Source organism: Artemia franciscana, chromosome 10 (genome assembly GCF_032884065.1).
Source record: "Artemia franciscana chromosome 10, ASM3288406v1, whole genome shotgun sequence".
Lineage (NCBI taxonomy): Eukaryota > Metazoa > Arthropoda > Branchiopoda > Anostraca > Artemiidae > Artemia > Artemia franciscana.
Window position 1 is genome coordinate 7,842,763 of NC_088872.1, and position 25,083 is coordinate 7,867,845.

Here is a 25,083-nt window from a genome sequence, read left to right on the forward strand (position 1 = left end):
AGTATATCTAACTTTTTTCTTCTGGGGGAGGGAGAATTTCTACATACCTGTCTTAAATATATTTTGCAGTGACTGCTTTTGTTTAATATAATAAAATTTTACCATAAAGTCATTCTTCTTGTGTATAGTGTAGTCTTAGCATCTTCTGAGGATAATATTCTGAACTTTCATTTCTGACTACCATCTTTCATTCTTTTGATTCATTTTTAATAGACAAAAGACTAGAATCTCTGAGAATTTAAAAGAAATCCCCCCCCTTTTCTTTACCCATAGTGAAGAATAATTTCAGTATCAACCATATAGTGGACACAATCTGACCCTTGCAGGAGAATGGGGAGGTAAAGTAATTTTACTTGATACTCTATCAAATAAATAGGACTTTAGACCACAATTCTTATGAAAGGAGGCAATAGAAGGGGTTTCTAGAACCAGTCTTAAGCATAAACCTCTTGTCCTGTTGAGGTAGAAAATCAAATGCTGACATTTTAAAAGCTTTTTAGACCTTTGATGAGCTTTCATTGTGCTAATATATATGAAAATACATGAATGAAACCAACATAGCCAGTGCAATCTGAACTTCAGCAAGCTTGGATATATGCCAAGTATGCAACAGATGTTCCTTCTCTGATAGATGTACCACCAAGCTACTTTTATTACACAACTTTCCAAAGAGGTCTACATTAAATTAAAAAAATCACAACATAAAACTGCAGTAAAAAGCTTGTATTGAACAATAGAACTATACACTATACCTGAAAGCAATAAATGCATCTCCATGTTCTCCCCCAACTATATGAACACCCCCTTCTGGAATTGAGAGACCTCTAAAGAACTGACGTATATCACTAGCACTTGCACTCCAAGGCAAATTTTGAAGGCGGATTATAACACTCATTTCATATATTGAGCTTGATGTTAGCAATGGAGAATTGACAAAAATTTATCTGGTGATAACCTGTGGATAAAACAAAAAGTTTTATGAGTGTACAAGAAGCTGAACTTTGCAAATAAACAGTTTCAATAAAAAAATAATAATTAAAAAACAGAAAATTGATGCTGTATACATTATAAATTAAAGTTCAGACAGTCAAACATATTAGTCTTGATAAAAAGGAAAAAAATAACAAAACAAAAACCACAAATCATCAGCCTTTTTTTAATATTCTCTGATATATATATACTTTAAATTAATTTTTTTCAACAAAAATTTCCTGTCAGCATCATTTATGTCTCAGGTATTCTAGGGACTACTTTAGTCATTACCAAGTTACTGAACCATGCACAAGTAAATAATTTTTTTTTACATTCATGCCAAAAACTAAGGTCAAATAAAAATGTCGCAGAAGAAGTACTTTACACTATTAGAATAACATCTATGCAGCTTAATTAGCAAATAAAATGATGATTTGATACCTTACTGTTTTGGATATAATTGATTTTCTAAACATTTTCAGATTCATGTGTGTGTCATTTCAAGGACATTGTTTACATTTGTCCACACAAAGTTTTACGTGTCTTCATGATGGGAGAGTTAGGACAGAGGGAACTAAGGCAGTACCCAATCATGTGAAAATTCTATTTCTTATATACATTAAATAAAAATCCTTGTTCTAGACAGGCAATAATAACACAGATCCTTCTAAATATTACAACATATTTTAATCATTTTGATATTAGTAATTAATTTAAATTTCCCTCATTAACAGCTTGTTTATATAGTAATAAATTCCTTAAAATAATACCGCCTACATGTCATTTCGAATCTACTGGTGCCACCACTGTGATGGGTCCAAAAAGGCAAAAATTCAGTTACTATTCAATCCCTTACAAAAGAACAGGTAGCTTATTCATCCCTAATAAATGAGACTTTAATGATAATCTTGCTTAATTTCTTTCACCTCAGGCATGAAAAAAAGCTTGGTAAAAGTGAGCATTTTTGTGAGTTGACAAGTTTGGAACAGCTTTCATTTTTTTGATAGCTTAGTTAAAATTTTTAAATACAATTGAATTAAAATTAAATAAATAAATAAATTGATTAATTAAAATATATTAATACAATTTAAATTAAATACAAATTAATTTTTAAACCCCATTTGCTGAACAGTTTGATCAAACCCATCTATTTGCCAAATAGATTGAAACTTCAAAAATGTCCAATTTCCAATACATGACACTAGTGACTCCTACAACTAAATCAGAACAAAAATCACCAACTCTATGTAAATGCTATTGTACAAATTACTATTTACGTTCTCAACAACTCTCCTTGGTCAAATGATTCTTTGATCCATTATGCAGGGTTGGATTCCTATTACTAAAAATTTTAATTTGCTAATATTTTTTTATGATCAACTCTAACATTAATGCTTTTGTATATTCATACTCAGCACAAATAATAACTTTTGTAGTATTAGAGGTTTTCACTAAAGGTTACTTTTAAAAATTGGGTTTCTATTTACAAGAGTTGATCTTAACTGACCGTTTATTGCTAGGAGCTATTTGATTCTATCCTCTCTTAAATGTGAGGAAGGCTACTATACTCTCATTTGACTTTTATTTTTTATATTCAAGTTTAATGTGTGTATAATAAAACATTGGGAATGATAAGTCATCTCTAAAAATTCATTCCTCTGAACATTTATTTTAAAGGGAGAGGGTATGACACATCTGTAATTCATTAAAGGCTATCATTTTTAAAGTTGCTTTATGTTCAACATGGGATTTCAAAATTAGAACAATGTATCTAGAAACCACACTTCATAAGTGATTTTGGTGGAGTTATGAATAAAAATATTATTTGGAAATGATTTAAAAGAGAAATAACAATTTGAATTTAACAATTCAAGGAAATATGACAATCCTATTAAAAATATGGTGCAAATTATAAAGAAGAACTTCATACATGAAGTATATACTGAGTATAAGTATATATTCAAGAGATAAATCAAAACCATCAGGAGGCAAGGTGTATTGACAAATAGAAATATGAGCAGGACTTGTCTATTTGATTCAATTGACCAATGATGCAAACCTCATAATGAGAGTGCCTTGGCAGGAGGTCAATGTTATCATACCCAGCCATTTTGTAAACTCTAGTTGAAGTTGCTAGTGTCAGATTTAAACTACAGGATTAATCATGTAGTCACTATTACCAAGTGGGCTTAAATTGTATATCTCCAGCATACCTCTTTTTACAGCATATCACTAGACCTAACATAGAAACAAAGTTTTACTATCCTCTACACAGTGCACCACAGATCCAGTATAGACCTTAATTTTGCTCTAATATACATACATATATATATATATATATATTTATATATAATATAAATTTCCCTTTCAGAAAAGCTCCAGGTCAAGTAACAAATTGAAGAGCTTCTTGACATTTTGAAAAGAAGTTGAGGTAGGCAAATGAAACCTTCAGGAATGAGTACATTGTCATATCCTATGGAGGTGTGGTTAAGGTACCATCTATATCCTGTTCTTATTTCCAGGGCTTTGATTATTGTGTAGGCCCATATGACCAATCTAAATTTTAACAAAAAATTACCTTAATTTTGGTTTTTTAATCTCCTTTTTCAATGGCTTTAGTTTTTGAAAATGTAATTCCTATTATTTACCAACAATAGGAATTGAGAATAGGAATTTTTCAAGAGCTTTTATCAATAATTAAGAAATGAATTAACACATTTTTATAACCTTATAAATTGTGACTGAGCTAATTGGTACAATTCTAATGTAGGCTATAGGCTTCTTGCTATCCTGGAAAACAGTTTATGTTGGATGAATGAAACTTTCAAGAATGAACCAAGGACAAATATACCCCAGGAAATTATCATCAAGCTACTATGTCTACCCTTTGTTATTATTGCAGCTTCAAAGATTGCATACATGACAGGTCCTATGCCTATCCTAATTCTGAAAAAAATATTTAGGCTATTTGAATTTTTGGCAAATTTATAGCAAACCATATAACTGGTTTTTGTATAAAGTGAATATACCACTAGATGCCTTTTTTATGCTCTATACAAATATAATAATTGCTTGTACCTTGAATTCAGATTTAAGCCTTTTTTTAGCTCTTAAATATGGCAAATTTTTAAAAAATTACAACAGTTCATATAACTGACTTACCAATAAAGCAAACATACCACTTGATGCCTTTTTTATGTTGTTTATGGATATAATAATTACTTCTACCACAAATTCAAATTTAAGCACCTTTTAAGCTCTTAAAAATGATAAATTTAATTAAAGTACAAGTTATCCATCATTTCTGACAAAATAATTCTACATTTTCTCTGCACTGTTTTCAACAAAATAATACTACACTTTCTTGGGGCTAAAATTATTTATAAAAAGATTAGTTTAGGTTAGGTTAAAAAGTGCTTAAATCTGAATTTAAGGTAGAAGCAATAGAGCATAAAAAAGGCATAAAGTATTATATTCACTTAATAAAAAAGCCAGTTATAGCCTATGGTTTGCTATAAATTTACTGAATTTTCAATCTCTTCAGTTTTTGACAATGTCAATCTTGTTTTTGGGAGAATTTTAAGCCATATTACCAGTTTACCCTATGTTCAAGCAATAGATTTACAGATATTTGAAATCCCATAAATAGGGATTAAGCAAAGGAATTTTACCCATATATCAACTGTTGTAATATTACAAATACTGAAAAACTCATAAAAGGTCATTATCATTTGAATGGGTGTAGTGACAGTCATATTTTAAAACAGCCTAGCCTACTTTTAAGAAGGATTATAAGGCTATAGGCTAAATAGATTTCTGTGTTTTATTAGGCCTACTTAACTACTTTTGATGATCAACAAAAGCCCCTTATCTGGAACTTTCTTAAATACGTCCAAATACTTTAGCAAATTTAACCCTAATTCAAAATATCGATTTAACCCAATTAGAAAATAGGCATAGTCCACATCAAGTTATAATCAGGCTAACCAAACCTTTCTAAACAAAACTCACTAAAAAGAGTATAACATAAACTGTTCGTAATTCAAAAGAAAACTATGAGCAGAGATCCTTGAAATTGTCCTCCTTCTCGTAGGATGGATTCTTGTATCTCAGTTTAAATTTTTTAGTTTTATCAAAGTTGTTGCTGATATTGTTAATTCAGCTGATGAAAAAGAGGAAACAACGAAGACAAATTGCGGGTGTGTTCCAGCTGATGAGTTTTCAGTAACTGCAGTTACTGCGCGGTAACTGCCCATTTCTAACTGCAGTAGAGCCAGTGGGAACGGCACAGTAAGCTGACTAGCAGTAGCGTCATTTTCGAATTAAATGAACTTGTCTAAATTTAAGGGACAGTTTAATGCTTATTAGTATAATTTTTTTTATTCCTTCTGTTTCAGAGTATTTAGAGAGGTTCTAAGCCAACCATGGGCATTTGGCTGTCACAAATGATTTTGCTCAAATGAGCTGGTGAAAATTAAATACAACATATACATTTTTTATTATTTCAAGACTAGAATATCACAAAACTAAGTATTCACATAGCTTGATTGTATCTTAAGCAAATACAATCCCTGATGTAGTTTTGTTGATACCTGTCTTAAATTGATTTGTCTAAATAAAATGGGCCTATAGCATTTACAGGATTGTAGTGGGACAACTAGCCTATAGCAAGTTTTTTTTCAATTTTCTTTTTTTTTCAAATAATTATTGTTCTCTGGTCAAATTTGTGTTCCTTGCTAAGTGGTAGGGTAAGACAACCAGTACTGGGACACTTCAATCACTCTGCCTGTTCTGGGACAGAATATTTGGTTGGATTGCAACATGTCCAATACTGGGACAAAAGACAACAGGTTTTTTTGGAAGCAATGCAGAAAATGTATAGATTGGGTGTCTAAGATTAAAGTCTTTTGCCCCAGTATTGGACATGTTGTAATCCAATCAAAGACCCTGTCCCAGAATAGGCAGAGTGACCAAAGTGTCCCAGTACTGGTTGTCTTACCCTAGGCGCTCTGGTTTGGATTGCTTTGTCCAAGGGGTACAGGTTTAATTCCTGGCATTGTCAGTTTATTTGGTTTTGGATAGGGGTTGGTGATATGACTAACCTCAGCTAGAATTGGCCTAACTTTAAATGAGTACAGATGGAAATCTAGGGACAGTAAGAAGGAAGGGCATGCAAGAGCATAGGCTGTATGGTCCCTAGCTTCCTATTGCACTACCTGGCTAAAGGACCACCAGGTCCTTTACTGGCCTACTGACTTAGCAGTAGAAACTTTCTTTCAAACCCATTTAATATAGGCTAAGTAGAAATGAAGAATACCAGTATGATGGTACTTCTATTTCCTTGAAACGTGGATGTATGGACAACAGTGTGGGTCATGAGAGATAGCTTGTGAATATAATTGGGGTGAATATTCTGCAAGATTTAAAAAATTTATGACTGTTGCTCAAGGTTGGCAACTGAACACAGAAGTATAATTTTGTTATTTGTTTTTCTTTGTGACTATTATGCTTATTTAATGTCAAGTATTTTAAAGTTAATCTTCCTTAATTTGTTTTTAATTGCCAAGGCCCTAGGGCTTAAATACAATAAAACCTACTTATATCCATTGATTTTCTTTAAATAGATAGGAGCTCTATGTTTCCTAGCTTCAGTAAATTTAAATGAAAATGTGAGACTAGGGATTACAAAGTAGGTGAAAACTTGCAAATGAACCTCTGGTATCAATAAAAATTTGTAAGAAATGGATATCAATTTAAAGATTAAAAATACTGTTAGAAAACAAAGAAGACAAATGAATAAACAAAAGTATCCCTTTACAACCGTTTAATGAATTGTCACAAATATAGGTCACCCTTAAGATTGAAATGAATAAAGCTTCAATTATGAATCCATTTTCCTTTAAACAGACTGAAGGGGCAAACCTCCAAGCTTTGACAAACTCAATTTCACTTTTGGGCATTCTCACCTATCCTTTTCAAAGGAAACTTTCTTTGGATGTTTCCCATCCAGCTAAAAACAACACAGACAGCATCAGGTAGAAGTGACCTTCTACTTAGCCTACATACCAAAGGGAAAAGCATACATTTCTATACTGTAATTTTCCTCCAACCTGCCTAATGTGCAAATATATAGCCAAAATTATGTAGTTCCAATGTATTCTATCACCTGTTACCTTTTCCCCCATTATTGCTTTGTTACAGTTGCTTCAATTAACAGGGAGTTAAAGGTTGAGGTATAGATTGGCAGAATCAATGGGAAACATGTAACTTCAGCTATATATATTTTTGAAGGTCATCAAAGATCAGGGCCCTCTAGAGCAAGAATGAGTAGAGATGTGTACTTTGAAATACCTTCCCAGGACATACTTTAGCCTGTAGACCCATCCCTGAAAGCTTCATTTTCCTAACCTAACCCCTTTCAGTGATAGCAAGAAGTCAATCAACTAGAATTTTACTGGATAAAATTACCATCCTTTGGAATAGACTCTGAATAGTCAACCCTAGCCTACTTCTTCAATAGGATTAAAGACGGTCTCAGAATAATGACTTGGTAACCCATAAATCCTCAACTTATCTGTAATACTTCACCTAGGCCTGTTTACAGAGCCTAAAAGGAGTCAATGCTTAGAATGCTCCCATGTGGCAATTTAATGGAGCCTCAATGTTACCTGGAAGAAGTCAATCCTTAGAATGATTCCAAATGGCAATTTAAGGTAATAATTATGCCTGGATAGGGAAATCTTTAAATTAAATAATAAGTTTTTCATTGATTTAACCTACTTGCTAATAGATAGCCTACTACTCAGGGCGTCCTTTAATGTTGATCCCAAAATATGGTGATTTACTAACCTGGCTCAGATACCTCTTTCTTTTGCGAATTCACTGTCCCACCTTCTTCCAAGCAAATAACTTGATATTCCATTGCTTCATTCTTGTCCATATTTATTTTTTGTTGAATGAGATTTTTGTTGAAGAAGGTGAATTATGTACTTACTGGGCTAACCATTCTTTTGAGCACGGTAAGAAAATCACTTACTGTGGTTACTGCCGGCAGTAACTATTCTCGTTCCCAGCGGGTTGGGCAGTAACCATTTTCCCGCTAGGAACGGAAATAGTAACCTTTCGGTTACTACAGTAAGTCCCTGGAACACACCCGTACGCTATCCTGTTCAAACAGTCTGCTTTTTGTAGTCCGTGCGTACTTATTTACATGAAGTAAGGCATCATGAAAAGTTTCACCTGCATTTACGATCCATTGGATGCTTATTTCGCCTTTTCCTGAAAAGAAATTGGACAGCCTTAAAGCCTCTTATAGCTCGGATTTGGTAAACATAGATACAATTTTCTTTTTAAATCTTTCTTCTCATGCAATTTGCACACTCTAGGCATTTCTCTATGTTAAGCATTCCTAACGGCAAATGCTTCAGTAATGTCCTTGCCGGTCTTTAAAGTGGTTTTTCTTGTTGTAAGACACGGGATCTTTGAATTATAAGTTTTATTATTGCTCGCCATTCGATTTATAAGCGAGTGAACTTTACTTCAAGGAAGATTAAAGTCAATTTCAGATGAAAGACATTCAAGGCTGAGCATTTGACCTTACAAACTGTTTTCTTTACTAAAGCTTCAGCCTTCCTAAAAGCAACGAAAGTTTCTTGGCTTGGATGCATCTGGAAAATGTTTTGTGTTTTCTTTTTACTTAAAACTGCACTTCTGCAGTCTTTACTTTACCAGATTTTGTTAGACCACTTTAACGAAGAAATTGACATGTGGTCAGAGAATTTCTCGATTGAGTTTTCTCCTGCTGTTAAGAGAGTGTCTTTTTAGTTTTTTAGCTTTAATTTCAATATCCCCCTCTAGGTTGATAGTAGAATAATCAGTGCTATTTCATTGGTTTCTGAAAAGTGTCCAACTTGCTGTCTTTAGATTGAATCTCATTGTTGGGGGAAAAGGAGCTGTATTTTGCTGCATGGATTTCGATAAGGGTTGCAGCATGGTTGGTTTAAATATCTAGGACTGGAGAAATTTGGATTTCAGACTCAAGCTATGTTGGACCAATCTGCAAATAAATCGTTGATGAGGTATTATTGCTAATACTGTAGTAGGTGGGGAGACCATGCAGAGTTAGAACAATGAAATTGTTTGAGGTGAGGATAAATTCTTCTATGTTCTTACCCGCAATGTTGAAGTTTACGCAATTTTCCCATATAGGGCTATGAGCTATAAAGTCACCAAAAATTACTGTGTTTTTGTCTGTTGTTTCTTCTTTAAGCACAGTTTTAATATCAATGCTGCCACTAGGATTGTAAAAGGATGAAACTTTTAAGGGATGTCCTTTTTCGTCAATAGTAACGAAGACCACACTGCCTTTCCATTACGAACGCCAAAAACAAGAAGAACAATAGGGAATTTCCCAAGACAGTGGAAGACAAATTAGAATGAATATTTCGGCCCTATGTCCAAGGGCCGTCCTCAGTAATATAGAAATGTATAGGAAGAAAAAACTTACAACAGGATACAATCAATAAAACTAAAATGAAAAATTTTCAAGAACAGTCCCAGCATCCTTACCTCAGCAAAGTTCAACCAGGACTGATAAATAAATTGCGATGAAACGAGGCAATTCCTTGAAATGAAAGAAAAGGATTTAAAAACACGTTTTTAATATCAATATTGCTTTTTTGCCTGCTGATATCATAGGTCTAATTGTGACAGGTTCTGTTTTAGTATCTTTAGTTTTTTTTTATAAAATTTTGTAAGGTCATTTTTAACTAAATTTTTGCATAGAGCATTCAGTGAATATTCTCCCAAGCCCCTATTTAAGGAAATATTATTATCAGCCTTAAGTCTGAGTTTAAATGCTTCTTGAACTACTTGCTTTATGCCTAGGTCATTGCTAATAAGGGCAGATTCTTTAAAAAGTATTTTGTGGCTAGGATTTTCAAAAACATAGCTAGATTTTCAAAAACATGGCTGCCCTAAATTCTAATATTGCTTCCGTTTCTTTTGATTTTGCATTAAGCATTATTCAAAACCCTATTAAATAGCATTGATTGCTCTACTATCAACCTAGAGGAACATATTAAAATTAAAGCTAAAAACTAGTCAATCAAGAAATTCTCCGACCAAATGCCCGTTTCTTCGTTAAGGAAGTCTAACAAAATCTGATAGAATAAACACTTCAAGAGTGCAGTTTAAGTAAAAAGAAAGCAAGAAACATTTTTCAGAGGCATCCATGCCAAGAAACTTTCATTGCTCATAGGAAAGCTAAAGCTTTAGTGAAGAATACCGTTTTGAAGGCCAAGCGCTCAGCTTGGAATGACTTTTATCCGAATTGAACATACTGTTCCTTCACATAAAATTCATTCGTTTATAAATCGAATGGTGGAGCATTAATAAAACAGGCCGTTGCAAGAACGAAAACCACTTTAAAGGCCAACAAAGACACTACCGAAGCATTTGCCGTTCATTTCAAAAAAGAAGCTCCTACAGCACATAGAGGAAGGCCTAGAGTGTGCAAATTGCATTAGAAGACAAATTTCAAGAAGGAACTTGAATGTATATTTACCAAATCCGAGCTAAAGAAGGCTTTAAGGTTGTCCAATTTCTTTTCGGCATCAGGAGAAGGCGAAATAAGAATCTAATGGATCGTAAATGCAGGTGAAATTTTTCACGATGCCTTACTTCATGAAAATGACTACGCATGGACTGCAAAAATATTCCCAAGCATATGGAAATAGGCCATTCTAATCCTAATTAGAAAACAAGATAAACCACCAGATTTAATCAATTCTGACAGACTTATCTCACTACTACCAGTGCTTGGAAAACTTTTCGAAAAGATGCTGCTGAGGAGGCTAGAATGGTTTCTGAAAATTAATAGAATTCAACCTAATTCCCAGGCTGGCTTTTGTTTAGGGGCATAATACTGTAGGTAATGTAATCCAGCTTGAAGCAGCTGCAAGAAATGCCTTAAATAGGCATGAAATCATGATCGCAGTCTTCGTTGACTTTGAATCGGCTTTTGACCACGTTTGCAAGAATCTCATTTATAAAATTCTAAAAGGGGTGGATTTCCCAGATGGAGTAATCAAGTTCCTCTTCAATTACCTATCTGATAAAAGCTACAAAGGCCGGGTGCGAAGTGAGCTATCTAGTGTTTCAGCATGTCATGTTGGGCTCTCAAAGGGGTCAATACTAAGTCTCCTTCTTTTCTTATTGATTTTAAGTGAGAATCAGTTAAACAGTGATCTAATATTAAAGCTTGAATTTGCAGATGACTTTGGTCAAATTTCTTTGGTCAGCAGGTAGAGATATCAATAATATTAGTACTTAAGTTGTGCTCTTAAATTGTAGCTGAAAGACTAAATAGTGAGGAAATGAGTATAATATGCAACAATAAAGTGAAAGTAAAAATGACATGTGTTTACAGGAAGGGAGGATTTTAAAATACAAAAGTTTGACTATTAACAACAATGAATTTTAAAATCCCAACCAAAAATCAATAATACCCGTTGGTTGATAGAGCTCCGTTGGAATTGTCTTCTAGGGTCCCCTGTTGGAATTGTTTTCTATTGTCCCCGCTGGAATTTGTTAGGGTACCCACATGAGTTGGTTGCTAGGGCCCCGATGGATTTGTTTGCAAGACTTTCTCCTTTGGAATTGGTTTCTAGGACCCCAATGCAATTTGGTTGACAGGGCCCCTTTTGGAATTGGTTACTAGAGCCCTGCATTTTGAAAAAGGCCCCGAGGGGAAGACTCTATAATTCCTAAAAAAATACTATAAAAACGAATAATCTATAATACCTACTGGTTGGTAGGGCCCTGTTGGAATTACCTGCAAGGGCCCCCCGTTGGAATTGATTGCTATGGTCCCTGCTTGATTTTGCTGCTAGGATCACCACTATATTTGGTTTTTAGTGCTCTCCGTTGGAATTGCTTGCAGTTCCATGCTAAGTTCCATTTCATGCTAAGATCCGGTGTCTTGAAGAAGGCCCTGAGGGGAAAAAGCTCGAAAAAAAGAAATCTTGAGAAGTGAAAACATCTTGAAGAAAGTGTTTCGAAGAAATAAGATATGAAAGAATAACAAAATATCGGAAAAAATGTCTTGAAGAAAAAAATATATTGAAAAAACATCTCGAAGAAAAAATATCTCGTAGAAAGTGCCTTGAAGAAAAAAAAAAACACTTTTTCTAAAATCTCGAAAATAACAAAAAATAATTTCGAAGAAAAAACATCTCCTTAAGTAATACGTAACAACCAGGTGTGTGTCATCCTCTGACACATCCGGGGTTTTCGACTTGACTAGCAGACCAAAATCCCTAGCCAAACAAGTCACATGAGATTACGTCACCCTTAATGAATTTAACAAGTCACACCAGATTACGTTATGCTTAATGAATTTACATAGGTAAACAAACAGGGCCCTGAGGGTTTTTTTCCAATATCCATACGTTTTTAAACATTTAACTTTTACATGGCAAGTAAAGACTAACTAAACAATCTCCTGTTACGTAACAAAAAGGTAGGCGTAATCAACATTAGGGATTAGCAACTCTAGTAGTATACCCCATATCTGTCATATGGGGTATACCTCATATACTACTCCTCCTACTACCCTCTCACTACTAGCGCATAAATTTTTTCCTGCCTACAGCTACTCTATGCTGACAGCTCATCCACATATAGTACTAATTTGACTGTACATAAACGTCAAAAAAGAAATGCCAATAGCATAGCCGAAAAATCATCAACAAAGGATCCAAAAGAAGGTTTATTTTTAGCGGAAAAAACTTCCTTTTCTCTTTTTTTCTAAGAAAATGATTTTGTGGAACAGGGTTGCCGTATGTAACTGTTAGCATTGCCAGTTTCTGAAGTAATTTTTAATTGTTAAAAGCTGAAATTTTCGAACTGCGTTTTTCTTTAAATAAAACAGTCTGTTTGAATTGCTTGGAAAAACAAAGACGCCATCTGTTGCAGCCTTTTTCCCTATCAACGTTCAAAATTGTTTTTGAAGCATTCTTGCTTTCCCCAGCAATTTTATTTTTGCTTAAATTACGTCGTTAAATAATTCAGCAACAACCAGGCCAGTTCCATTGGTTAGTCGAGTCATGCAAGTCGAGTCATACAGGGGCAACGCACTAACTTAAATTGAGTTAAGATACTCCTAACCGCAACTTTTGTTGTCCATCACTAGCGTCTGTGAATCTTTGTGCTGATTGTTACCGCCTGTTTCTTAACCACAGATCCTGTTGTGTTTCATTTCCATTTATCATTATTTAAGAATTGTTTCCACTCCATTTTCTATGGTTGTTCGGATTCATTCGGATTCCTCAGTCTTGTCCATTTGTACTTTTCCTTCGCCAAAGAAATCCTGCGGCGAATCCTTCATCAAACGATCAAGCCAACTTTGATCCGCATTATTGTCAGCCCCCTCAATCGCTGGCATTTCAGGTGTGATCGGAAAAAAGAGAATGAAAAGCTACAATCTATTTAAACACTTATGATAATAATCTGAAAAAGCCAATATTATTAGCCTGAAAAAGAATATATTTTTGATCTCAGGACCAGGACCCTCATATACCCTCCCTCAGGCCCTCAACAGTTCCATCTATTTGTCCTTTATTAAGCTGAACAAGAAAGTGTTGCTTTTTTACTGATGAAAAAGCTATTTTTAGGACCAGGGGGACTCAAACCCCTCAGAACTATCTGAAAAGGGCGGTGTTTCATGGTCTGTAACTTTAGGCGATTCCAGGAACCTCGGTATCCTATTAGACTGACAAATTTATCTCAGGATCGTAGCCCTTGGGTAAAACATTAAGTTTTTACCACTACACTATGTAATAAACCAATAAGCTTTTGGAAAAATATCGTTTTGCTATCTATGGGTCTCAAATAATTATGATTTTACTTACGTGAAGGCAGGCAATTTGGTTGGAGAGGATAGAAGGCCCAGAACCATCACCATTAGACTGGGGGAGGGCAGAAGTGCCCGCATTCTCGCCTTGCTTGGGGGCTACAGGTCTCGTCATTTTGCATGCTTTGAACTGCTAATATATCGGACACCTTCACCTTCTTAGTAGGAGGAACCTCTTGCTTGAGATTTTCCTGAAATATAAATTAAATTTTAGTTTCAGAAATAATTTTAGCCTTCAAATCTTAGTTTCCCATTGAATTTAAGTCCAAAAACTGTTTGTTTTCCCAAATAATTGCCCTTAAAAATTATAGTTTCAACATGTATTGCGTTACCACTTACATCTAGCTCGAATAACTGTTTTGGTTTTCCAAATAATTGTCGTCAATATCATAGTTTCAACATTTATTATATTCCACTATTAAATTGGTTTCTTATACCCCATGCGCTTCATTCCTGTATTTTCCTGAAATAAAAACAAATTGTTTTAGTTTTGTGCATTCATTTGTGAAATATGAAACTATGAAGCTCTAGCCCTCACGAATGGGGTTGGGGAGGTAGGAAAAGCACATGAGTATGATTTAAAATTGAATTCGAAAATATTATGAGAGCTAAGTTATGGTGAGCTGAAAAAAAAACGAGCACACTGCCTTAACCAGCAAAACAGGGAGGAGGGCGATTTAACAAAGTTCTTGCAGTGTCAAACATTAAACTATGTATAAATATTGATTTGAAGTACTGAATGTAGGCACAGCCGTATTAGTTTCTTTCAGGGGAGGCTTGAAAGTGCATCACCCCTACCGAAGACTGGTATGGTCATTCTATTCCGAAGAAAAATCCGCGTTTTCTTTACGGTCAGTCTATCTCTAATGTTCATCCTTTAATAGAATGCATAAACATAAGATATTTTTACATATACTTTTTACATAACTATACGCAAAGCTTCAATTTCTTAAAACCTTCAAACCGGAACGTATAAGCCGACACTTTTCCACACAATGGTATGTTAAAATTGACCCCTTTTTGGTAATTAACTAACGACTAATAACTCACACACGGTCCTTGCCATCCTTCCCAAAATGAAAATTGGCTACTTGAATTAAAGCTAGTCACATTTTCATTATGAAAACAGTAATCATAGCTTTTAGCTTATAAGCTATTGGATGAATAAATAAATAAATAGCCTCCTCTACCCCCTCGAAAAATATAAGATTTAATGTAAATTTAACTCGGTTAATTTGATCAGAAAAATACATGTTTATAGTTGAATCACCCAGCTTAATCGTTATCAGAGGCCAAGGATGAACTCTTTCACTCAGATGGCCAGACGCTTGCTGTTTGCTACCATTACAAGCTTTAAACCAAATGGTTCCGGGATAATAAATAACTTGGGGTTAAACACATCTGCCAGAACAAACTTCAACAAGTAAGAGGCACTTTCAAGTAAAAGACAGTGCAAGAGCATATATTTTGTGAGAAAATAAGATTTTTATATCACTAATGGAGCTATGCAATAGCGGAGAGAACAGGCTTCTAGTTCTTAGTTTTATGTAGAGAATTATATCAGCTCTAACTTGAGTGTATTTTCACTCTATTTTTGGGGGAGGGGGAAGGTAGACCTTTCCTTAATATGCATAGAATCTTAACTGCAAATAGGCTCGGGTCAGACCCTTTTTTAAAAATCTTGGTGCACTGTCCATCTCGAAAGTTAGACTCCTGGTTTTCCACGTTTGGATCCAGGATTCATAGCCCCCTTGAGAATAAAGTGTGGTTAGGATACAAGAGGCCACAGCGGCAGAGCAACAAATGAAACTGTATTTCATGGATAATAAGTGTTTATGCTCCGGCATCACGTGTGCAGGTGCACTTTGATTCTTGTAAGTTGTTATTTGTAAGGTCAATGTGTAGTTAGAGAACTTCTGAAATAAGTACTGTGTGTAAAAAGTATTCACCAAAATCTACATCTACATGCTTTTTGTTTTTACCTGCATTAAAACTGTGTACTATTTACTGCGGTTAATGAACATCCATGAAATGGTTCATTGTACTACTTCAAAAACAATTTTGTTTCTGCTTTAATTACGTCATTATATAACTCAGCAACAACAGACAAGTTCCATTGGATATATCTTCTGAAACATATAAACCTAAATTACAAATTTTTCGTGTTAGTCTCTAGTTTCGAGTCATAGAGGGGCAAAGCATTAATTTCAATTGAGTTAAGATATTCCTAACTGCAGATTTCGTTGTCAATCCTTAGCGTCTGTGAATCATTGTGTTGATTGTTGCCACTTGTATCCTAACCCCAAATCCTGTTTTGTTTCATTTCCTTTCATCATTATCGTCATTATCCTAAGTTTTCAGTAATAGGTTGGCATAGAACAACCTCATAGCGGGTTCATTACCCGCTATGAGAACAACGATCTCTTGCATAACCCTATTTATTGCACAGCGGAACCCCTTTGTTTACGTTGGAAATTAATACATAACGAGACATCTTTATCTTTTACCAACAATGAAAGTAAAAAGACATGTGTAAACCAAAATACCTATGTAAACACTGGGCTAAGATCAAGTGTTTTTACAACCGGGGTTTCCCACTTGACTGGCGGGCCCTAAGGATTGTTTTTCTACACCCTTAGGTTTTAAAACACTACGTAACAACCAGCGAAATCTTTAAGAAAACATTTGCATAAGTAAACTAGTTACGTAACAAACAGGTGTGTCTAATCAATACAGGTGTCTTGAAGAATCTTCGCCAAATAAGCTTTAAAAAAGTGTTAGGACCAGGATTAGAAGGGATAGGACTCTCGTTGGAGTAACAGTGCTTCCACTACTCCTTTTTTTGGCAAATCAGGCAAATATTCTTTGATAGGTAAAATTATACTTAATGGAACTTGTATATTTGAAATCAACATAATAAGCCGACTCTTTTGAGATTCTATTTTTAGAGTTTTGGTTACTATTGAGCCGGGTCCCTCCATGCTCACCGTTACCACGAACTGTTTGATAATTTTCAACAATGTTAGCACAACTATAATTATCGTTTTTTCATTTTTCTAGGCCTATTTCTGCATTATGACAGGGGTAGGGCTAGTAAACATTCAAACTGGTAAGGATTTAGAAAATCTATTAAAAGTCAAGAAAATCTATTTCTGAGTTTAATGCAGTGATAATTTTATGACACAGTATTTACAGCCGAGAGGACACAGACGTTTTGTCATCCAAGTAACAATATATAGCCCATTTTAAAATCTCAGGTTTGAAAAATAACTTTAAAAATTTTTTTGTGCACCCAACAATTGTTGGGTGTACACCCAACAAAAATGTCTTGTAAACGAGCATTCTTCCTGAGTTTTGTTATTTCTTCCTGAGTTTTAATTGTATAATGGATGACCGAACAAAAATAAAATGGTTTAAGATCTGCTTATTTTTTAAACATTGCAAATCAAAATTTGCAAATGGAAATACTATCCTCATCTGATTAAAATGATACAAAATATATTATTTGCTTTCTCATAATTGAAAATGCCGTAAATATATGAGCCTCTTACCCTATGATGGATAATGAAATACCCCTATGAAACAAACCATAAGCGGCTGTTTTTTTTTTACGGGGAAACATAGATTTCTAATGAGCAAATTTTTTAATTATTGTTTAACTTAAAATATATAAAAAGAACTTAGTATAGGAAATCTGGCAAATTGCCTCAGTTTAAAATTCCCCCTGAAAAGCTCACACCCTGGAAACATCCCTCTCCATGAAAAATGTTTCCCATGGGAAAACCCCCCAGCAGAAAATTCACCTCCCCCAACCCGAAAAATGAATGCAAGCATCCCAAATAACAAATACAATACGTAAAAAATGAAAAAACAAAGAAAAGAATTTGAAAGTGACAAACAAGTCAATGGCCAGCTGGCCATAGACCCTTTTGTCACTTTCAAATTCTTTTCTTTGTTTTGTCATGGCTGGGCAGTTCGGTTTTCGATCTCTTATAATCAATGGGCAAAATTTATAACTTAAAAAACTTTCCCCATGGACTCGGGGGGGGGGGGGTCATGTTATCTACAAAGGCATTGTATTTGGCTTTTTAACTATGCTGAACAAAATGGTTGTCTAAAAATTTGGATTCGATCATTTAGGAAAAGAAAAAGGCATAGGAAGGGGCCTAGTTGCTTTCCAATCTTTTTGGTCACTTAAAAATATGGTCACTTATTGAACTTTAAGATGTTTTTATGTCCTATTTGGTAGAATTTAAAGGAGTTTAAACATACGCTTTTGGGCACTTCTCTCAACTGACTGTCCCCTATAAAACTTTGTGGTTTTATATTTTAAGCACTAATCAAGGTTTTTGTTTGTTTGTTTGTTTAGATCAGTTTCTAGCAGTAGCCATTTCTTGTGGAAGACAATAGCGATATTTCACGGTAATATAAGGAGTTGGCAACAATTTGTCTTTTTTTCATTAAAGTCATTCTTCCAAACAAGGTTTCTTTTTTAGCAGTTTTAGCAGTAGTTATTTTTGTATGGAAGAAAATAGCGATGATTCACGGTAATATAAAGAACAGGCAACAATTTTGTTTTTTGTTAAAGACAATCTTCATAGCATCTTTTCGGTCTCTTAAAAAGAGCACTAGAACTTTTAATTACCCATCGAGTGAGCCATCTCTTGATGTTTTTTTTTCATTACTGGTTTGATACAATCATCCCTGATAATAAGAAACAAAAGTACACAAAGAAATAATCATGCATCCGTGATCTTTGTTCTAGAAAGATACAAAATTTCACATTTTTTTTGCAGATAGAAGCTTGAAACGTCTAAGGCTGGGTTTTCTGATGTGCTAAACCTGACTCCCCTTAGTTTTTTTTCTAAACCAACACTTTAGTTTTCTATTGGAAATCCAATTTGTCTGTTTGAAGCTTTTGATGAAAAACAAATCATAAGTGCCAGCCTTCAATCAAAGTATCATTCGGGGTGAAAAGGCAAAAAAGAAGCACTAAAAATCTCTTTTTTTAGCCGTTGAACCATTGGCATCAAAATCTATGACTTTCTGCCATTCAGTGCTAGTAGACTGTGAACCTGTGTTCAATTAAATAAAAAAAAACTATTTTTTTAGCTGAAAGTAAGGAGCGACATTAAAACTTAAAACGAACAGAAATTACTCCGTATATGAAATGAGTTGTTCCCTCCGCAATGCCTCGCTCTTTACGCTAAAGCTTTTAATTGTTTTAAAAAGCAGAATTGTGGCAAAGAGTCAAGTTTTTAATTGTTTTAAAAAGTAGAATTGTGGCAAAGAGTCAAACTTTAGCGTAAAGAGCGAGGGATTGCGGAGGGAACAACTCATTTCATATACGGAGTAATTTCTGTTCGTTTTAAGTTTTAATGTCGCTCCTTACTTTCAGCTAAAATAATTATTTTTTTTAATTTAATTTCTGAACGTTTTTGAATTAATGCATGTTTGGTTTTGGCTCTTTGCACATAAATTATTAAAATGAAATTTGTATAGTAATTCTTTTTTTAGCTGAATGGCTTTCTCTTAGTTTTGATCAGACGATTTTGAGAAATAAGGGGTGGAGAAGGATGCCTAGCTGCCCTCCAATTTTTCGGTTACTTAAAAAGGCAACTAGAACTTTTAATTTTTAACGAACGTTTTTATTAGTAAAAAATTTACGTAACTTAAGAATTAACTTACGTAACAAACTTTCATAACCTTATATTTTTATTATGTATACGAGGGGGTTTGTACCCTCGTTAATACCTCGCTCTTTACACTAAATCGTATGTTTTGTCTCAGTTCTTTAAGAATGACCCCTGAATCAGAAAGGCCGTAGAATAAATAGTTGAAATTACTAAAAATACTTTAGCATAAAGAGCAAGGTATTTATCTCCTCCTAAATACCTCGCTCTTTATGCTAAAGTATTTTTAGAACCCCTCATATGCGTAATAATCTCTGTTCGTTTTAAGTTTTAATGCTACTTCTTCCTGTCATTTGAAAAATCGTTTTCATGTTTATTTTTCATTGTTTTCTTATAATAATGCTAGAGAATCCTGCGCCCTTGTCATTGAATTTTTCTTCCCCCATGACAGATTCCTACAAGGAAAGATCCTCCAGCATAGCTCCCTCCCCTCAACCCCACCCCCAAAACCAAAAAAATCCCCTGAAAACGTCTGTACACTTCCCAATAACCATTACTATATGTAAACACTGGTCAAAGTTTGTAACTTGCAGCCCCTCCCCCAGGGATTGTGGGGGAGTAAGTCATCCCCAAAGACATAGTTATTATGGTTTTCGACTATGCTGAACAAAATGGCTATCTCAAAATTTTTATCCGTTGACTTTGGGAAAAAAAATGAGCGTGGGAGGGGCCCTAGATGCCCTCCAATTTTTAGGTCACTTCAAAAGGGCACTAGAACTTTTAATTTCCGTTAGAATGAGCCCTCTTACGACATTCTAGGACCACTTGGTCGATACGATGACCCCTGGGAAAAAAAACAAAAAACAAACAAACAAATAAACACGCACCCGTGATTTGTCTTCTGGCAATTATACAAAATTCCACATTTTTGTAGATAGGAGCTTGAAACTTCTACAGCAGGATTCTCTGATACGCTGAATTCGATGGTGTCATTTTCGTTAAGATCCTACGACTTTTAAGGGGTGTTTCCCCCTATTTTCCTAAATAAGGCAAATTTTCTCAGGCGCGTAACTTTTGATGGGAAGACTAAACTTGATGAAACTTATATATTTAAAATCAGCATTAAAATGCGATTCTTTTGATGTTGCTATTAATATCTGACACCCAGCGGCTGTATTACTGATTAACTCAACTATTTTCTAATTAACCACTAAAGGGGGCTTTAGTCATTGCCATGGTTAAACCTACAAAATCAGAGAACTATTTTAGCATACTGTTGAGTTTTATATACAAATCACACAGGTTTCTTATACAAATCAAGCAGAACGCAAGAAAAAAGGAAAGAAAAAACAGTTTGCTGAGAATATTGTGTACTCCGTCTCAACACCCGGGATCCTAATACCTCCATTTCCCCCTGTTTGCTGTCTAAGTCAAGGAAGAGGGGAATGGAATTCTTGCGTTTTTCGCTATCAAATTTTGCAAGACATACAAGGAATTCAATCCTTGTATTCTTTACACAATGCAGGAATAGTGAAGCAATAAATTCCTGCATTAAGTGCAGGAATTTATTCCTGCATTAAGTGGAGAAATTTATTCCTGCCTACTGCTATTCTGTGCTAAAAGCTCATCCAAATATCTTACTAATTTGACTGTCTGCAAACGTCAAAATAGAAATCTCAATATCTTAGCAGAAAAAACGTCAACAGAGAAAAAAATTTCTTAGCATTAGATACCTCATTCTCGCTTTTTTTTTCAAAGGAAATGCTTTTGTGGAAATGGGTTGCCGTGTTTAACTGTCAGCATTACCACTTTCGAAAGTCATTTTTCATCGTGAAAATGTAAACTGTTCGAACTGTATTTTTCTTTAAACAAAACCGATTGTTTTAAATGACTTGGAAAAACAAAAACGCCTTCTGTTGCAGCCTATTCCCCTAGTCTCTAGTCTCTAGTTTCGAGTCATAGAGGGGCAAAGCATTAATTTCAATTGAGTTAAGATATTCCTAACTGCAGATTTCGTTGTCAATCCTGAGCGTCTGTGAATCATTGTGTTGATTGTTGCCGCTTGTATCCTAACCACGGATCCAGTTTGGCTTCATTTCCGTTTATCATTATCGTCATTATCCTAAGTTTTCAGTAATAGGTTGGCATAGCAGTAATTTCAATTGAGTTAAGATAATCCTAACCGCAGCTTTTGTTGTCCATCACTAGCGTCTGTGAATCGTTGTGTTGGTTGTTGCCGCTTGTATCCTAACCACCCATCCTGTTTTGTTTCATTTCAGTTCATCATTATCGTCATTATCCTAAGTTTTCAGTAATAGGTTGGCATAGCAGTAATTTCAATTGAGTTAAGATATTCCTAACCGCAGCTTTTGTTGTACATCACTAGCGTCTCTGAATTGTTTTGTTGATTGTTGCCGCTTGTCTCCTAACCACAGATTCTCTTATGCTACATTTCCGTTCATTAATATCTAGGTAATGTTTCCACCACATTTCTATAGCTGTTATGGATTCATCGATACTCTCTTATAATTTTGCATGATGTCATATATATAAAAAAAACTTCTGGTCCAGCTTTTCCTCAGTAGTTATATTTTTGCTTTAAATATGTTGCTAAATGACTCAGTAACAATCAGCCATGATCCATTGTATATATCTTCTGAAATGTCTTAAATTAAATTTAGCTACATATATGTTAGGGGGGTTTAGCTCGGGTTATTTAAGTCCTCGCTAGTTTAGTGGGTGGTAGACGGTGCGGATCCACCTTCCCACTTCTTTTTATAGTTACTTTTCCAAGACTTAAATGTCTGTGACGGAAAAATCACATTTTTGCGAGAACCGACAGTTTTAGAAGCAAAAACGATATAAAGTCAAGGAGGCACCACTCGTGCCTCTATAAAGAGGCGACACACGACAATGTTAAGCGATCTTCGGTTCCAGTGGTCGCAGAGGGATGGGGAGGGATGCATTTCGTAGCCCGAGCCCCAACTAAGAAACCTGCAAAATTTCATCCCCCTCCAACTTTTCCTTCATGGGGAAAATCTGGCCGAAAGTTTCGACTCGTCAACCCCAGCCCCCCTTTAACGTTGTCGATCGGGCTGAAATTCACAAGTTAAGGTCCCCTAGGGCCCAGGAGCTTATCCGCGAAATTTCAGCTCGACCCGATAACTCCTTCCCTGTTTTCCAGAAACCACGCATAGCCACTTAAAATTCATTTACTTTTTTTTCTAGACGCCTACAGGTCACATCCGACATCGGATCTGGGTGTACGAAGACTCATTTGATGCGGAATTCTCCGAGTAATTTTCCTGGAAAGTTTCGTAGGAAAATCTTAACCCCCCGAAAATTTCAACCCTCCAACCCCCCCCCCCCCCCCTTTTAACGTTGTACGATCGGGCTGAAATTCACAAGTTAAGGTCCCCTACGGCCCAGGAGCTTATCCGCGAAATTTCAGCTCGATCCGATAACTCCTTCCCTGTTTTCCAGAAACCACGCATTAGATACTTAATTAACGGATTTCTCTCCATAAGAGCCCATGTTAATTTGAAATTTTTAAAATTTATTGAGAAGTTATATTTACACACATGCAAGTGTTTAGCTCAGTCGGTAGAGCGTGGGACTCTTAATCCTCGGGTCAAGGGTTCAAGTCCCTTACGGGTGGTTTTTTTTCACAACATCAAAAAAATTTTGATAACACCTGGACAGCTTATCATTTGAGAGATAACAGAATATTAGCTTCTTATGAGCAAAAGAAACATTTCGGTCATTCTATCTATTTTTTTTTCTATTTTATACAATGATTTAAAAGCGGGGGGGGGGCGGCAGCCACCCAAGTTCCTCTCCTAATTCCTGTACGAGGAGTACAGGAATTATTAAATTACATCCACCATGGATTGTAGAAAAACGTACAGAAATAATATGAAAAAACTTCGTTTTCTTAAAGAGTTAAAGAGGCTGCGTCCCAAAGTCGAACCTTAAAACGTACAGGAATTAGAAGAGGCAGTTGGGGGGCTGCCGCCCCCCAAACCCCCAGCTTTTAAAGACTCTTTTGTACAGGTTTTTTTTTGTGGGGGGACTTCATCGTTACTAATTACTAGTTTCGGCGCAATGGTTCTCCTGTCCTCTTGTGTTTAACATTTTTTGAAGTTATTCCATTATTCATTCATTTCAATTTTTTGTTAATTAAAAGAGGGCCTTTCCGAAGCCAAGAGCGGGGGGTTAGCAAAAAAAACAAAAAATCTGTACAAAAGAGTCTTTAAAAGCTGGGGGTTTGGGGGGCGGTAGCCCCCCAACTGCCTCTTCTAATTCCTGTACGTTTTAAGGTTCGACTTTGGGACGCAGCCTCTTTAACTCTTTAAGAAAACGAAGTTTTTTTCTTATTATTATACAAAAGATTTGCTAGAAAACTTCACTTGAACATGAAGTTCATCCAAGAAAAGCCATGTTAAAACTCGTGGTATATATATGCTTATTTTCTTTTAATGAATGTTTCAAATCAACATTCTATTTTGCTTATTTTCTACATTTTTTCTATTTTGAGCCCTGAAGAGAGTTCAAAGGGTAGGCCTATGCTGATAGAGTCTCAGTAGTAATTAGCCATATACCATTCCATATATCCTCTGAATTGTCTCAAAACAAATTTAGTAACATATTTATTAAGGGGGTGTAGCTCAGTGGTCTGAGTCCCCGCAGTGGTCTGAGTCAGCGTGTGGTAGACAGTTCAATTCCGACCACCCAATCTTTTTTTCAATACTTTTCACAAATTTAAATGTCTGTGACGGAAAATTCGCATTTTTGCAACAACCGATAGTTTTTAAAACAATAAAAGATTTGAAGTGTTACAACAGATTTGCTAAAGAATCATACCTGAACATGAAGTTTATTCAAGAAAAGTTAATAGCAATGTTAAAACTCAAGATATTTAGAGATTTATTTTTTTTTTCACAAATTTTCACATCATTTCACGTCAACATTTTATTTTTATTATTTTCAACGTTTTTCTCCCTTGTTGGGCAACCGTTTAGGAAACAATGAAAACCAGGTCGTCCCTGAATGGGATGAAAAGATGTTGTAAGGAAAGATTTAAGAGGAATTGGAATGAGGGTGTAAAGTGGGAACCTTTAAATAGCTTGGGAAGAGCGATGAGCATGCATGGCTATTCTGGGCTCAAGTGGCTTAGGACTGCAGGGAATTTTTAGCAGTAGCTATTTTTATGGGAGGCCATAGCGATAATTCCCGGTAATATAAGGAGTGGGCAATATATCCTCTGAAGTATTTAACCTAAATGACACATTTTCCGTATTAGTCTTCAGTTTTAAGTAATAGGTTGGCATAGCACTAATTTCAACTGAGTTAAGATATTCCTAACCTCAGCTTTTGTTGTCCATCACTAGCGTTTATGAATTATTTCGTTGCTTGTTGCCGCTTGTCTCCTAACCACAGATTCTCTTATGCTACATTTCCGTTCATTATTATCTAAGAAATGTTTCCACCACATTTTCTATAGCTGTTCGGATTCATTCACACTCGTCTATAATTTTGCATGACGTCACAGAAAAAAAAAATTTT

The 25,083-nt window shown here is 35.1% G+C and overlaps 1 long non-coding RNA gene across 1 annotated transcript; it reads right to left on the bottom strand.

Moving 5' to 3' along the window:
• Window positions 1-483: 483 nt before the first annotated feature.
• LOC136031727 (uncharacterized) lies at window positions 484-5,170 on the bottom strand. The gene is made up of 2 exons (XR_010618569.1): window positions 4,984-5,170; window positions 484-955 (listed from the first exon to the last, which is right to left on the bottom strand). It is a non-coding gene; the product is annotated as an uncharacterized LOC136031727 (long non-coding RNA).
• Window positions 5,171-25,083: the final 19,913 nt, after the last annotated feature.